The 15,382-nt window shown below is 44.8% G+C and overlaps 1 protein-coding gene across 2 annotated transcripts in view; it reads left to right on the forward strand.

Annotated features, from left to right (window-relative positions):
- Dym (dymeclin) overlaps positions 1-15,382 on the forward strand; it is a 273,725-nt gene that overhangs the window by 62,922 nt on the left and 195,421 nt on the right. The gene's annotated exons all lie outside the window — the stretch shown is intronic.

Below are 15,382 nucleotides of genomic sequence, written 5' to 3' on the forward strand. Positions count from 1 at the left end.
ACCCTGGGGCTTGCCAGCCTCTCACTAAGAAGTCTCAAGCTTGCTCTGTGAGTCAAGCAACTGATGAGTAAGCTGCCCGACTTGGTAGTTGGCCTGCCCTTGGTTCCCATAGGATCCTGTGTTAAATCCATGTGTTGTCGCTCACTCCTCATCTCGCTAGGGAGCCAGCCTAGGATGCCACAGTGCGCCGCTTCTGTACTGTGCCCCACACAGCACCACCTAGGTGAGGCCTCCTTCTGAAGGCCGCATGGCAGTGGCTTTCTAGTCTCTCGGGGACATAGAACTGATCTCTTGGTCTTTCTTTCCTTCCTCCCTCCCTCCCTCCCTTCCTTTCTTCCTCTCTTCCTCTCTCTTTCTCACCTATCTGGTGTGAGTACTTGGCATCTGAGTTTTTCCCAATATTCTAATGTAACTAGAGACAAGTTCATTAGTTACTTTCTTCAAAACAGTGGTCATACTTGGCAGATTTTTGTTGTTGTTGTCTTAAACAAATAAATTTGGTGCCATTAGTTTTCTGAGTGCAGAACTCGGCCTTTTACAAAGTAGATAGAGCCCACACAGCAGGTACTCCTCCACTCTGCTGTCTCCCAGCTCAGGCTTACAGACAGTGTGGTTGGACCTTTCCTGGGTGTGAACAGCACTGGCTTTGTACCATTGTATGCGTTGTATGCTTTTAAAAATTACTTCCTTCAAAACAGAGTACATTGTCTTAAAAACTCAGTTTGGGATAGTGATGGTGGGGTTGGTCTTGTGCTCTGTGTGTTCAGAGGCTGAGTTCTGGGCCCCGAGTGAGATCAGGCTGCAGTCTGGGCATGGGCATTGTATTAACCAGTGTGCTGTGAAGAATGCTCCGCAGTAATTTGATTGGACAGTAAAAGACTGGAGCCTGTGACTGGCCAGGAGAGAGAGACCTGAGATGGAGTAGGGGGGTCTCAGGGACCACGAGGAGGAACATGGAGGTAGAAGAAAGAGGTCCCCATGAGGCAGGATGGGCCATGTGCATGTGGCCAAGAGAAGATCGCCCTGATGGCACACATGGAGCAGAGCAAATGAAGCAAGGCTTGGCCAGCAGGTAACTCAGGGCCTGTGGCTGGGATGTAGGTTAGAATAGCTCAGGGCCCGAGACTGGGATGTAGGTTAGAATAGCTCAGGCCCCGTGGCTGGGATGTAGGTTAGAATAGCTCAGAACCTGCCCTGTTTAGGATTACAGCTCATTAATAAAAATACTGGGTTTCTGTGTCGTTTACTCTGGAATGGGGCAGACTCCCCCCTCCCCCATAAAATTACTTTTACATAGTGCTTTTGTTAACACTGGCAGGGCAAGGGCCTTGGCCTGAGCTCTGTGTGACTCTACAGCCTTTCTGTTTTTCCTGTTGTTATCCTTCCCTTCCTAACTTACATTTATGGCATGAGTGGGAAGGCTGCTTGATTTACCAGCTTTCTGGGCTGGCTATCCCAGGCTCACCTCTAACCCATAATCCTCCTGCCTCAGCTTTCTGAGTGCTGAGACAACAGGCAAGCACAGCCACATCTAGCTCTAGCATAACTAGATACTTGGATAAAATTAAATACTAAAGGCTAACATGTACCTGGGAATGGTGGCCATCTTATCTTTAATTCTAGAATTCAAGAGGCTGAGGCAGGAGGATTACCAGTAATTTGAGCCCAGCTTGGACTACAAATGTGAGGTCTTGTCTCAAGGACACAAAGAGCAGCAGCCATGACAGCCAACAGCTGGTTTGTGTCTGTGCTGAGATGTGGGCTTTGTCATCTCAGCGGTTTCCGTCACTGTCTGACTCCTGCCTGTTTTCTCTGCTTTCCCTGCATGATCCCATCCACTTGAGTTGTCTTTTCTCGTGTTTTACTCCGTGCAGTTTCAAGGCTGTTCAGCGGTAGAGTGGTGGGATGGATTTCCATCCATCTAGAGTCTCCAGGGATGATCAACATTTGCTGGTTTACATTGTATCTCTCTCCTCACTGGTAAAAGAAACGTTTTACCCAGAAATCAGTTTATGCATGCAGCAACCTTCCAAGAGCTCAGCAGTACAAACCCACTTCTCCCTGTCCCCCACTTTTGTTTTGCCATTTTATTTGCTCGCCGTCCTTGTCACTGTACTTCCTCTTTAAGGCACTTGTGGGTAGGTTACCTGCAGTGCAGCCTTCCTCCCTCAGGGGCATCTCTTGGACCCACAGTGTAGCTGTGGTGACTGAGGAGGGGATCATTGCCAACGCGTCACTCCGTCACTCGTGAAGAAAGGAAAGAAGCCTCCTTTACGAAGTGTGCTTTCATTTAAGTGTTGCACTTAGGTTTTGTTTTGTGTTGATAATGATCTTATGCTAGCTAGCCCAGTGTGCCGGCACTCAGTGTGTAGTCCACCTTCACCGGGAGCTTACAGCCTTCCCCAGCCTCTCAAGTGTTGGTGACTGGGGTGAGCCACTGTCTTGACTCACAGTTAGGTTTTCTTGTAACTGTTTTGCCCTCGGTGTCTCTCTTCTGACTCCGTCCCTGCTTGTCTTCTTCCTACAACAGCCAGCCACTCTCCCATTCCTCAGGAGCCAGGGCTGTGTTGGCTCAGAGGAGGAAAAAACACTGTGGGAATTGCTCACACAGCAAAGATACAACTAGAACTTTTGTTTGTTTCTCTTAGAGTAATGACAATTCACATATAGTTTTTTTAAAAGCTTTTTCAGATTCATTGAGTGTGATTTCAAAAACTGGTTGGAATGAATTGTACATTAATATAATACTTTATTTTATTATAATACATGCAGATAAACATATAGTCATAGTTTTAGAGTATAAGAAATTATTTATAGCACTATGCTGTCAGTATAAGACAAAGACTCAGTTGATGCATCACTGTTTTGGAATGAGTGCTTTCATTTTTTTAAAGTTAATTTATTACTTTAAATTTGCAGCTGATTTATCATTTACACTAATCACAGAATTCTAGAATCACCTGATATACTTTAAAAATCTATTCATCTGTCTGCCTGTCAGCACTATAGTTAGATCTTGGCATTCCTAATCCATAGATACAGAGTGAGGTCTGGTGCTAGCATAGAGTTATTTTTAATTGTGTGTCTGGGAGTACACACGTGCACTCATGCGACTACATCAAGCACGTGCATCTGTGGAGGTGTGTGCGTGTATCTGTCTGCCTGTGTGCTTGTGTGTGCATGCAGGAGCGATATCCTGGAGCTAGAGCTAATAGGTGTTGTGAGCCTGCAGATGTGGGTGCTGGGAACCAACTCTGGTTCTCTAGAAGAGCAGCAGGTGCTGCTAACTGCTGAGCCGTTTCTTCATCCCCAGTCCCTGGCTGCTAAATCTCACTGACTGATTTCTAACACTCATAAATAGGAGAACTTTTGTCCTGGATTTGTGAGGAGTGGAAGAGATAAGTGTATAAAATCCCACCTAAGACCATGACATCTGTCCTCGTGCAGATGACTTTTGCTGTCAGTCCTCATGCTCTGTTGGTGTTTGGTGGTGAAAACAGTAGAATGGTGTAAAACAGAATGTGAATGGACGTTTAATTAGAAACAACCATTGATGAGAGAACCCTAGGGTCATTTATGTTAAGACAGTGTTAAAACTCAGGGCATCTATGTTTCTGGTCTGCTTAAACTTTAGATCATGTAAAAAGAAAATTTTAAAAGACTCATTAATGAATATGCCTGCCACATTCTTGCTTTGTGTCCAGCTGGCTCTTTGTTTTATGTGGTGCAAAATTTTGTCAGTGACAGAAAGGAAAATTTGATTATTAAATAGATATTTCCACAAGAAATTTGTTCCTTCCTAAGTGAACTTACCTTGACAACAGTTGCCACGGTACCATTCCAGCTGAGGACTTTTATGTTTGTTTCTTTTGAGTATGTGTGTGGAGGCCAGAGGGCCTTGGGTGTCCTCCTCAGGAGCAGCTTAGGCTAGGCTGGCTGGCTCGTGTGTCCCAGGGACTACAGGGGTGAACCACCAGGATATCCAACACTTCCTCTCGCTCCTGCATGCACACACAAGCACACAGGCAGACAGATACACGCACACACCTCCACAGATGCACGTGCTTGATGTAGTCGCATGAGTGCACGTGTGTACTCCCAGACACACAATTAAAAATAACTCTATGCTAGCACCAGACCTCACTCTGTATCTATGGATTAGGAATGCCAAGATCTAACTATAGTGCTGACAGGCAGACAGATGAATAGATTTTTAAAGTATATCAGGTGATTCTAGAATTCTGTGATTAGTGTAAATGATAAATCAGCTGCAAATTTAAAGTAATAAATTAACTTTAAAAAATGAAAGCACTCATTCCAAAACAGTGATGCATCAACTGAGTCTTTGTCTTATACTGATAGCATAGTGCTATAAATAATTTCTTATACTCTAAAACTATGACTATACGTTTATCTGCAGCCTTGTATGTGGGCATTGTGGGTGGAACTCAGGGTCTTGTGCTCACAAGGAAAGCACTTTGCTGGCTGAACTGTCCCCCCAGTGCTGTTGACTATAAAATTAGCCCAAATGTTTAATAGAGAAAATTTGATGCTGACTCAACTCAAATTATAATAAATATTCAAACATTCATTTAACCCATGATATCAATGGTCTTGGTGATAACCAGTAAGGCAATTGATGGCTCTTAATCTCTAAGCACATCGCCCTATGCCGTTAAACATGTATTATAAGCAAATGCCCTGTGACTCTCACGTCCACAACTTGTTATGTTTTTAAAGTGTGTCCTGGCCTGAGGTTGCCTTGGCAGCCTTAACAGTTGCTGTTTGTTTCTCATGGGTTTAGAACCTACAAGTATAACGTCAAGATGCCAGCAAGCTTGCTTCTTGATGTGGGTCCTCTTCCTGGCTTGCTGTTCTCTCATGGGAACCAGAAGGTTTTGTGTGACTTCTTACAAAGTCACTGTCGTCCCATGGGGGATCTGCTGTGCTGGCCTCTTAGAAACATACTACTATCAAAGATCCATTTTCTGATTCTGTTCCTTAAGAGAACTTTAACATCTGCTTTTGGGGGTAACAGAAAATCCCTCCATAGCCAGGTGTATCAGTCATTTCTGCGTCACTGCAGTGAGAGCCGGGCAGCTGCTTTACAGGACAGAGAGGTTATTCTGGTTCACAGTTGTGGAGATTCACAAGCCCAAGACCTGGTGTGCTGGACTGGCCTTGCTGGTGCAGTCCTGGGGCATTCATTACCTGGGAAGGGGCAGGGAGTGCCTCCGCCTGTCTCTTTTTAGTCCCTTTTTCTTAGTCTTGAAGGCTCCAACGTTATGGCCCCATCTAGTTAGTTTTTTCTACAGCCATGAGCACCATAGCAGGATTAAGTTTCCATCCATCTTCTTTCTATCATTAACATAACTTGGTTTTAATCTCTGTACTGGCTATTTTTGTGTCAACTTGACACAGCTGGAGTTATCACAGAGAAAGGAGCTTCAGTTGAGGAAATGCCTCCATGAGATCCAACTGTAAGGCATTTTCTCAATTAGTGATCAAGGGGGAAAGGCCCCTTGTGGGTGGGACCATCCCTGCGCTGGGAGTCTTGAGTTCTATAAGAGAGTAGGCTGAGCAAGCCAGGGGAGGCAAGCCAGTAAAGAACATCCCTCCATGGCCTCTGCATCAGCTCCTGCTCCCTGACCTGTTTGAGTTCCAGTCCTGACTTCCTTTGGTGATGAACAGCAGCATGGAAGTGTAAGCCGAATAAACCCTTTCCTCCCCAACTTGTTTCTTGGTCATGATGTTTGTGCAGGAATAGAAACCCTGACTAAGACACATTGGTACCAGCAGAGTGGGGTATTCCTGTGACAACCTGACCATGTTTTGGGGAGGACTGTGGAAGGACGTTGGAACTTTGGGCTTGAAGATCCATTCCTTGTTAAGAGCTCTGTCAGATGTTGTGTAGGAGCTTGGAAGATAATGTTGAGAACAGTGCAGAAGATGGAGGTCTGGTTTGTGAATTTTCAGAGGGAAAATTAAAGACTTTTTTCAGGGCCATTGCTGTTTTGATTGTGAAAATTCTGTAGTTCTGGTTAGCTGGGGCTGAAGAATCAGCTGTGATTAACAAGATACCAGAACTACTAAAGCAAAAACTTTGCATTACTGGGACTATTGATGCTGGTTATCTGGAGCTAAGAAATTAGCGGTGATTAAGAAGAGACCAGCATCATTGAGGTGACATCTTCTGGGAAGTGTTTTCTGAAAGCACAAGGAGGCTGTGTTCCAGAGATAGGCAAGGTTGTACTCCTTCTGCAGTGGGACTTGGTAATGTGTAAGGGTCACCCAGGTGGTACTGGTTTTGAAGGCATGAAGGGGTCACACAGAGCAGCTGAGGCTCGGCACTGTGAGAGGCCATGGAAGGCCATTGGTGAAGGTGCAGCCTCAGCTGCAATTGACAGACCAGGACTGAAGGGGTCATGCAGTGTTTTGGAGATGCCAGTACCATGAGATGACCACCAAGAGCAGCAGCAGCAGTGGAGTACAGGCATCTGGAGCCTAGAGGACGTCGTGTGTGCTACAAAGGGCATGGCTGGAGAAGTGACCCAAGCCCTTGGAGGAGCCCAGAAGATTGTGAGTTGGATCCCAGACATTGGATGGTTGGAGATTGATTTTTGCTTTGATTGTGACTGTGCCCTGATATTTTCCCTCTTGAAGAAACTGTTTTAGTGGAGCCCACAGTTAAGAGACTTTTAATTGTAAAAAGACTTTGGATTTTAAAAGAGATGGATATTTTAAAGAGATTGAAAATTTAAGAACATGTAAAGACTGTGGGACCTTTAAAGTTATTTAGATCTTGGGGATGAATACGAATGTAAAGGTTGAGGCTTACTAGTGATGTGTTTGTGTGTCAAGTTGACAAGGGGTCAATTGTACTGGCTATTTTTGTGTCAACTTGACACAGCTGGAGTTATCACAGAGAAAGGAGCTTCAGTTGAGGAAATGCCTCCATGAGATCCAACTGTAAGGCATTTTCTCAATTAGTGATCAAGGGGGAAAGGCCCCTTGTGGGTGGGACCATCCCTGCGCTGGGAGTCTTGAGTTCTATAAGAGAGTAGGCTGAGCAAGCCAGGGGAGGCAAGCCAGTAAAGAACATCCCTCCATGGCCTCTGCATCAGCTCCTGCTCCCTGACCTGTTTGAGTTCCAGTCCTGACTTCCTTTGGTGATGAACAGCAGCATGGAAGTGTAAGCCGAATAAACCCTTTCCTCCCCAACTTGTTTCTTGGTCATGATGTTTGTGCAGGAATAGAAACCCTGACTAAGACAATCTCCCTTGTGACTCAGAGGACAGCCATATTCAAACCCTAGCTACGTATCAAGTCGACTGAGCTGGATTGCATGGTGGTGGCTTATGGCTTTAATCCTAGCAAATTGTATGATCTGTCTTGTGCGATGCTAGCTGGCGCCGTGCTCCAGCCAATCATTGCTTTAACCACAGCGCTGCTTAGTGGGATGGTGAGAGGTGTGGACCAGGTAGATGAATCTCAATCCTAAACACCAATTACGAACCCAAAATGGATCTTTTTATTTCCTGGCTTTGGATATTTACATTGTCAGTATTTCATTTTGGAGGACAGGAACAGTTACAAGTACTGAACTCTGGATGAAATGCACCCTTTGTTAGCATGGCCGTTTGAGCTCTCATGTCCTGGTGGAAAGAGGATGGCACACGTGTGTCTTCTTATCCATAGTCTCACTTACCTGAGGCTGACTGAAAAGGCCACTGCAAAATCCCAGAAATAAGCAGTTGTTCTGGGTAGTGCAGTCAAAGCTTGCACTGTTGTTCTCTGGCCTGCTCAGGATGTGACTCCTCCCTTCCCACAGTGTGTCTGTTGGGTCTGGTAGCACCCATTTGTCACTGTCTTTAGCTATTCTTCCTTCTTCCACCCTTCTTCACCCTTTTTCTTGCACCCTTTCAGCCCCCTAACACTGGATATGAGAGAAAAAAGGGTAGAAAGGAAAGGAAAGAGATCCTGAATCAGGGGTTGGAAAGGGGGTGGTGTTATCTGTAGACTGCTTCCTGCCGAATGGGGCGTGAGTTCCTTGGGGCAAGTTTGATCATCACCATCAGGATATCTAATTTCTTCTTGTTTCTTTGTGTATGATCAACAATAACCAACAACCTACCACTTGTCTCGGGGGCCCTACATTTATATAAATCCCTTTATAAAGCCCCCAGAATCCCAAATGTCACACAGTCACAGAAACTGTCTGCTAGAGCACAAGGCAAATCATAGTCAGCTGCTGTGGACAGTCTGAAGCCGCCCCATATCCCACACCTGGGATTAAAATGAAAACATATTCTTACAGTATTTCTGTGTTTTCTAAAGGAACCCAAATTCCAAATTCTCACTACACCTGTAGTGGCCATTTCAGAGTCAGACGGACATTCAGAGAGCTCGCACTTAATGATGTGCCTTAGTTGGGATGGACAGTTGCAATTGGGATGTGCTAAGCAGAAACCATATTTGCTTTCCTCACATAAAAACTTTTGACTTAATAAGGAAAGAAAAATGGTTGCTAAGAGCTATGATGAAATGAGTGTGGATTTATGAAGAGAAAGGAAGAGCTGCAGAGATGGTTCAGCTGCTAAGTGCTATCTGTCATGTGAGGCATGAGGGTGTGAGTCCATGCTCCCAGCATCCCTGGGCAACCTGGCACAGCTGTGACGTGCATGCCTGTAACTCCAGCACTGTGTGTGTGTGTGTGTGTGTGTGTGTGTGTGTGTGTAAAAATCTTAGTAATGCAACTTTTGTAGGATCTCTTTCTTCAAGCGGTCTTCTAGGGGCATTAGAATAAACCCCCACCCATGATGGGAATAATGTACCTTCCTCTGTGGAGAGCTGAGACCAGGTGAGTAAATGCATGGGAAAGAGGCAGTCACCACATAGCTTTACAATGAATGGCCACTAATTATAACAAATAACCCCTAGTAATATGGAAACTATAGTATTTAAAAATACTTTGCTGGCTGTGGTAGCATAATGTCAGCATTTGAGTGTTAGAGGCAGATGTACCTCTGTGAGTTCAACCCAGCCTGCAGCTAGTTCTAGGATACCCAAAGCTGTATAGTGAGACCGTGTCTCAAAACAAAACAAAACAAAACAAAACAAAAACAATCAACCCCCCCCAAACAAGAAACTATATAATGTACAAACAAGCAAAAAACAATAAAAGTATGTTAAAAATTGGGCCTGGAGAGCTGGCTTGGCAGTTAAGAGCACACTGGCTGTTCTCCCAGAGGACCCAGGGTTGATTCCCAGCATCCACTTGACACATGCCATGAAAGTACAGGTCCAGTGATCTAATGCCCTCTTCTGACCTTCTTAGGTACTGCATACATGTTGTGCACAGATATGCAGACAAGACATGCATATATGTATATGTATATATATATATACATATACACATACATATATATATATATAATAAAAATAAAAACAGAACAAAGTATGACCTTATAATGAATTACACGTCTGCTTTGATTTTCCTATGTGAATAACTTAAGGATACCAGATGCTTGACATGTATATTTGTTATCACATATGCTATATGTGAGGTGTAGTATATACACTCATGCTTTACTCAATGGCAGGCCATGTTATAAGAAATACGTCATATTTTACCATACAAACATCAAATTATACTTATACAGACATATATTGTAGGCTTAGATTTTTCACAACCTACTTTAATAAGGGTTCTTAAATGGTTTCATCTCCCTTCTAGTCCACCATCCACCAAAGGTAGTGGGAAAGGAAGGTTATTAGGGCAGAGGGGGATGTGGACGTGTTTAGAAATAGTTCTTTGAGGCGATTCCAACCTTCGTTGTCAGCAGTCCAGTTCTCTAGCAGAACACCAATAGGAATCAGCAGTGCAGTCAAGTCCACTTGGCAATCATCAGCAAAGGCAATTTAATCCAGAAGAGACCGTGAGGCTCTGCTAATTACTCTGAGTCACTAGAAGCGGCAAGAAGCCTCTGGCTTATCACGAGATGTTCTTTGATGAGTTTCTCTCTACAGTCATGACAAGTGAAGATGAGCAGGGAGATGCAAGGCAAACTAGGACTTGAGCATAGTCATCGAAGACCAGTGGGGAAAACTGGTTTATCAAGAGACACAGCAGCATCACATAGAGGCATTCTATTTATAATAAGCTCTAAGTGGAGGGAGTATAACGGTAAAACGATGATACAGAGTATGTTTAGCAAATGTGTAAGGCAGTAGCGTAGCCGGCATTAGCGTGCTCCAAATGCTCCAGCACGGCAGTGGCTGTGTGCGGCTGTTACAGCAGGATTCTTATGAAAGCATCACCACACACATAAACATGCTGTGCTCAGGACCGATGGCTGCGACGTAACTAGGTGCTGGGAATTTTCATCTATGACCTTACAGGGCCACCATTGTACATCTGGTCTGTCATTATGCAGAGACTCTGGGTTGCCACTGAAAGAAGTCCACTGGAGAAGAAATGAATAGAGAGCATCTAGTTACTTCTGTGTCTGAAACATTAGTCATTGGGACTCGTGGCTTTGCAGTTTGTGTGCTTCGTTATGATAAAGCCGCACTGTCATTATAGTTGGGCATCTAAGCCCACTTACGTGTGCTCTACCACTCTGCTTCCAGTCCAGTCTCAGGTTTTATACAGTGGCTTCTGAGGAATGCTTTCCCACTTGACTGAACCATCAAAGCTGTTTCTTTTCACTTGCTTGTAGTGGCCAGTGTCCACAGCAGATTATAAGGCCAAGTTTAGAAAAATGCAGTAACAGAGAAATTAATAAAGTAGAACCCAAAGGTTCCCACCTCTGCTTCCCACAGCCGGATATAGTGGCACACTTCTTTGATGCCAGCACTTAGGAAGTAGAGGCAGGCAGATCTTTGTGAGTTTAAGGCCAGCCTGGTCTACAGAGTGAGTTTCAGAACAGCTGGGGCTACACAGAGAAGCCGTGTCTTGAAAAACAGAGAAAAGAGGTAATAACACAAACAACTTTTTTTTTTTTTAAGATTTATTTATTGTTATATGTAGGTACACTGTAGCTGTCTTCAGACACACCAGAAGAGGGCATTGGATATCATTTGAACTCAGGGCCTTTGGAAGAACAGTCAGTGCTCTTACCCGCTGAGCCATCTCACCAGCCCCACAAACAATTTTTATTTCCCCGACTGCCATTATGAGAGAGTTACTGAGTGAACCATGCAGACTGTGGTGCTCAGTAGTTGGAGCTTATCTTATGTGACGGTTCTTTTCCCCCAGTGTTGGCTCCAGCTTGATGGGCTCATTGAGAGAAAGTGTGTGTCACTGAGAAACATGCATCATCGCAAAACTGACAGACTTTCAATGGATACATCTCGCATGTCACAAGCGAGGGCTGGATAATGATAGTGGTGCTCTTTAATTTTTATTTGGAATGCTCTGGTATACTTTTTCAACAAGCCAAAGAATAACCCTTTGTTTTTGTTTATTTTGTTTTTTTTTTTCATAATTAAATTCATTTATTTATAAAGTGAAGTTAATTTCAGGTTACTGTTTGGAATAGTTCAGGAATAAGTAGGGGCCTTATTAAAGTAAGCTTGTAATTCTAGTAGTTTAGATGTCTTGGAAGGTGTTATTAAATGATTTTTTTAATGTGTAATTGGGAATCACCATCCAGAATCCACCTTAGTTTTGTACCTTCCTTGAGAGGGTTACAGCATGTCTCTGAGGGGGTTCCAGGGCTTGCCATAATGTTCAGCTAAAATACAAGGTGCCTTTTTTGTTTTATTAGCACAAGTTAAAATCTGTACATTGTTAATAAGGAGCACACTAATTTTTAAGTTGAAATGAGGTAGGGTTTATGTTTCATGATCTGGCAGAGCAGGCTTTCAATTCTTACAAATGTAACAGTTTCCACTGATGTACTTCATTCCACACAGTGCTGGGTTCCATAAAGACGCTCTGTACACGTGAAAAATGCTAATTTGAGCGAATCCACATACCTTTTTTTCCTTTATCCCCCTTTTTTCTTCCACTAACCCCCTTTCATCCCCGAGACACTTTGGTCTCTACTTTTATGCCGTGTATGATTTTATGCATCTGTATGAAATCTTGGCGTCACAGGAGAGACGAGTCATGACATTTGAGACAAGTTTATGCACTCTGATTATGTCCGGCTCCATCATTATCCACTTTCTCCTCTCCCCACTTCTCCTTACCACCACTGTACTGGCTGGTTTTGTGTCAACTTGACACAGCTGGAGTTATCACAGAGAAAGGAGCTTCAGTTGAGGAAATGCCTCCATGAGATTCAGCTGTAAGGCATTTTCTCAATTAGTGATCAAGGGGGGGAGGACCCATTGTGGGTGGTGCCATCCCTGGGCTGGCAGTCTTGGGTTCTATAAGAGAGCAAGCTGAGCAAGCCAGGGGAAGCAAGCCAGTAAGCAACATCCCTCCATGGCCTCTGCATCAGCTCCTGCTTCCTGACTTGCTTGAGTTCCAGTCCTGACTTCCTTTGGTGATGAACAGCAATGTGGAAGTGTAAGCTGAATAAACCCTTTCCTCCCTAACTTGCTTCTTGGTTGTGATGTTTGTGCAGGAATAGAAACCCTAACTAAGACAACCACCCTTTCTTTTGAGATAAGATCTCTTGTAGACAAGTATGGCCTTGAACTCCTGAACCAAGCCTAGCTAAATTTGTTCTTTATGGCTGAAAAGAAAATTCAGTTGAGCATATATGACACTCAGTCCTTTGTTGGTGGCCACTTAGGTTGATTTTCTCTTCAAAGGAAGGAGTCAGTGATGAAGGTATCTTTCTGACATGTTTTCTTGGAGCTGTTTTGATTTTTCTGTTTTGTGATCTGTTGAATACTTTGTAATGGCAGTAATAACAGCACCTGCTCGGTTCCATCTTACAAGGGAAATTGATGGCCCTTTTCGTGCCATAAACCATTGGGGACTAAAGCCATTTGCACTCACCAGGAACAGTATAGAGTAAACGGTCTCCGACTGCTTGTAGGCTGGAAGCCGGGACTTTATTTTCTCTGTACCATTCTGCAAAGATGGTGGATAAAAGGTAAGAAGCCTGACACAAAGGAGAGGCAGCCTGCAGCCATGGCTGGTGGTGCTGTGGCTGCTGGTACAACCATAAAAGGTGACCCTTAGGTTTAAAAGCCAAAGAAGGGGAGCCCCACTACAGCAGAAACTCTGGCCTGGTTAGGGAAACTGGCAAGTATTTCCTGGTCTCCTCTGTATTCCAAAGAGGTCCCAGAGAAAAGAAAATGCTCAGATATAAAGTCTAAGTTAGAAAGAAAAGAGGAGACCCTTGCTGCTGTCACACAGGCAGCTGGTGGTGATAAGGATGGCATTACCCAGGACTAAACTTCACGGAATGCCCTGGACCTGCATATGTTCATCCTGAAGATGTGTACCTAGGACCTGGGTATGTTCCTGCTGAAGATGTGTGCCTAGGACCTGGGTATGTTCCTGCTGAAGATGTGTGCCTAGGACCTGGGTATGTTCCTGCTGAAGATGTGTGCCTAGGACCTGGGTATGTTCCTGCTGAAGATGTGTGCCTAGGACCTGGGTATGTTCCTGCTGAAGATGTGTGCCTAGGACCTGGGTATGTTCCTGCTGAAGATGTGTGCCTAGGACCTGGGTATGTTCCTGCTGAAGATGTGTGCCTAGGACCTGGGTATGTTTCTATTGAAGATGTGTGCCTAGGACCTGGGTATGTTCCTGCTGAAGATGTGTGCCTAGGACCTGGGTATGTTTCTACTGAAGATGTGTGCCTAGGACCTGGGTATGTTCCTGCTGAAGATGTGTGCCTAGGACCTGGGTATGTTTCTATTGAAGATGTGTGCCTAGGACCTGGGTATGTTCCTGCTGAAGATGTGTGCCTAGGACCTGGGTATGTTTCTACTGAAGATGTGTGCCTAGGACCTGGGTATGTTTCTATTGAAGATGTGTGCCTAGGACCTGGGTATGTTTCTATTGAAGATGTGTGCCTAGGACCTGGGTATGTTTCTACTGAAGATGTGTGCCTAGGACCTGGGTATGTTTCTACTGAAGATGTGTGCCTAGGACCTGGGTATGTTCCTACTGAAAATGTGTGTCTAGGACCTGGGTATGTTCCTACTGAAGATGTGTGCCTAGGACCTGGGTATGTTCCTACTGAAGATGTGTCTTGGAAACTGACACAATCGTGGTGAAACTGGAGAATCATGGCGAAAAGCCCTTCAGCAGGTATGTGAGAAGACTGTGTGCGCGCATCACTCCTTGGGGCATTCCTGATCACCCTCGCTTGGCACCACAGGGGCAAGGAGTGGCTTTCCTGAAGCAGCAGAGCAGTGGCTGCTACTTGTGACTCGACCTCTTGTCTTCAGCTACATAGAACACCCTGAAATTTGTCATTGCCACCTCTACAAATACTAGCAAGGTTAATTAAAGACATTTAAAGGCAGCTGTGTTCTTAGTAGTTCAGCCAGTTCTCGGTTTGTTGCTGCAGTTTGTTCTTGATATGGGCAGTATTCTCTGCACTGACTGTGGGAAAGGACAGGTTATGAAAGGACTCAGATGTCCATCTCAGGTAAAAGTGGTGCATTTGGGGCCTACTACCAAGGCTTTTAGTGAATGTGCTGTGTGTAACAGTGGCATACTTCTACATTGTAGCTGAAGACATGAGCACCAGGCTTAGCAAGCCTAAGCCTGCCTCTCTTGGAAGCAAGTGCAGCCTGTACTTTGGCCAAAGGGACATGTGTAGAAGTGGCACAGGTGGAGGGACAGGTGCATTTCTAAAGGGTTCATGTGTTCTTCCCTCCCTGGCTGACTTGAGTTCAGCTGTGATTCCCGGTACTTGCTTAGCCATCATGGGCCACAAGGAACCCCAAGAAGGACAGCCATGTACAGAGAGTCCAAAAGAGGAAAGGAAGCCAGCATTCAAGAGTTGTGAGGGAGCATGCACACCACCCTGCACCTTCCTGCGGCCGCCTTTTCACAGCTCTCCCCAGTCCCAGCTTAGATAGATAATAAAGGCAGGCCGGGGAGACAACTGGGTATGTTGTTGAGTCCCTCTCTAGGGTGGCTGGTGTGAGCATCCTCCTTAGAGCCTATTGAAAAGGAGGGATGATCTGTCTCTTGTATGATAGGAACAAGGGCCGAGAGCACGTGGGTTTTAAAGAAGGCTGTTCTCTTTGAATTCAAGTTTTCAGTTAACAAGGGTTAACAGGGCTCTGCGCCTGGAGGTTGAGGATTACTTTGGAAGTTGAAAGACAGACGCAGGAGAGACAGTGGCCCAGAGCGGGGATCCACTAGAGATCCATCACACAGTTAAGTCAGAGCAAGCAGAGCGACCACAGCTTGTTCTTCGGTCGTGTGTACTTGCTGTAGGACATGGTGTCGATG

The sequence above is a fragment of the Mus caroli genome, unplaced genomic scaffold (assembly GCF_978045245.1).
Source record: "Mus caroli unplaced genomic scaffold, Mus_caroli_1 scaffold_19, whole genome shotgun sequence".
Classification (NCBI taxonomy): Eukaryota; Metazoa; Chordata; class Mammalia; order Rodentia; family Muridae; genus Mus; species Mus caroli.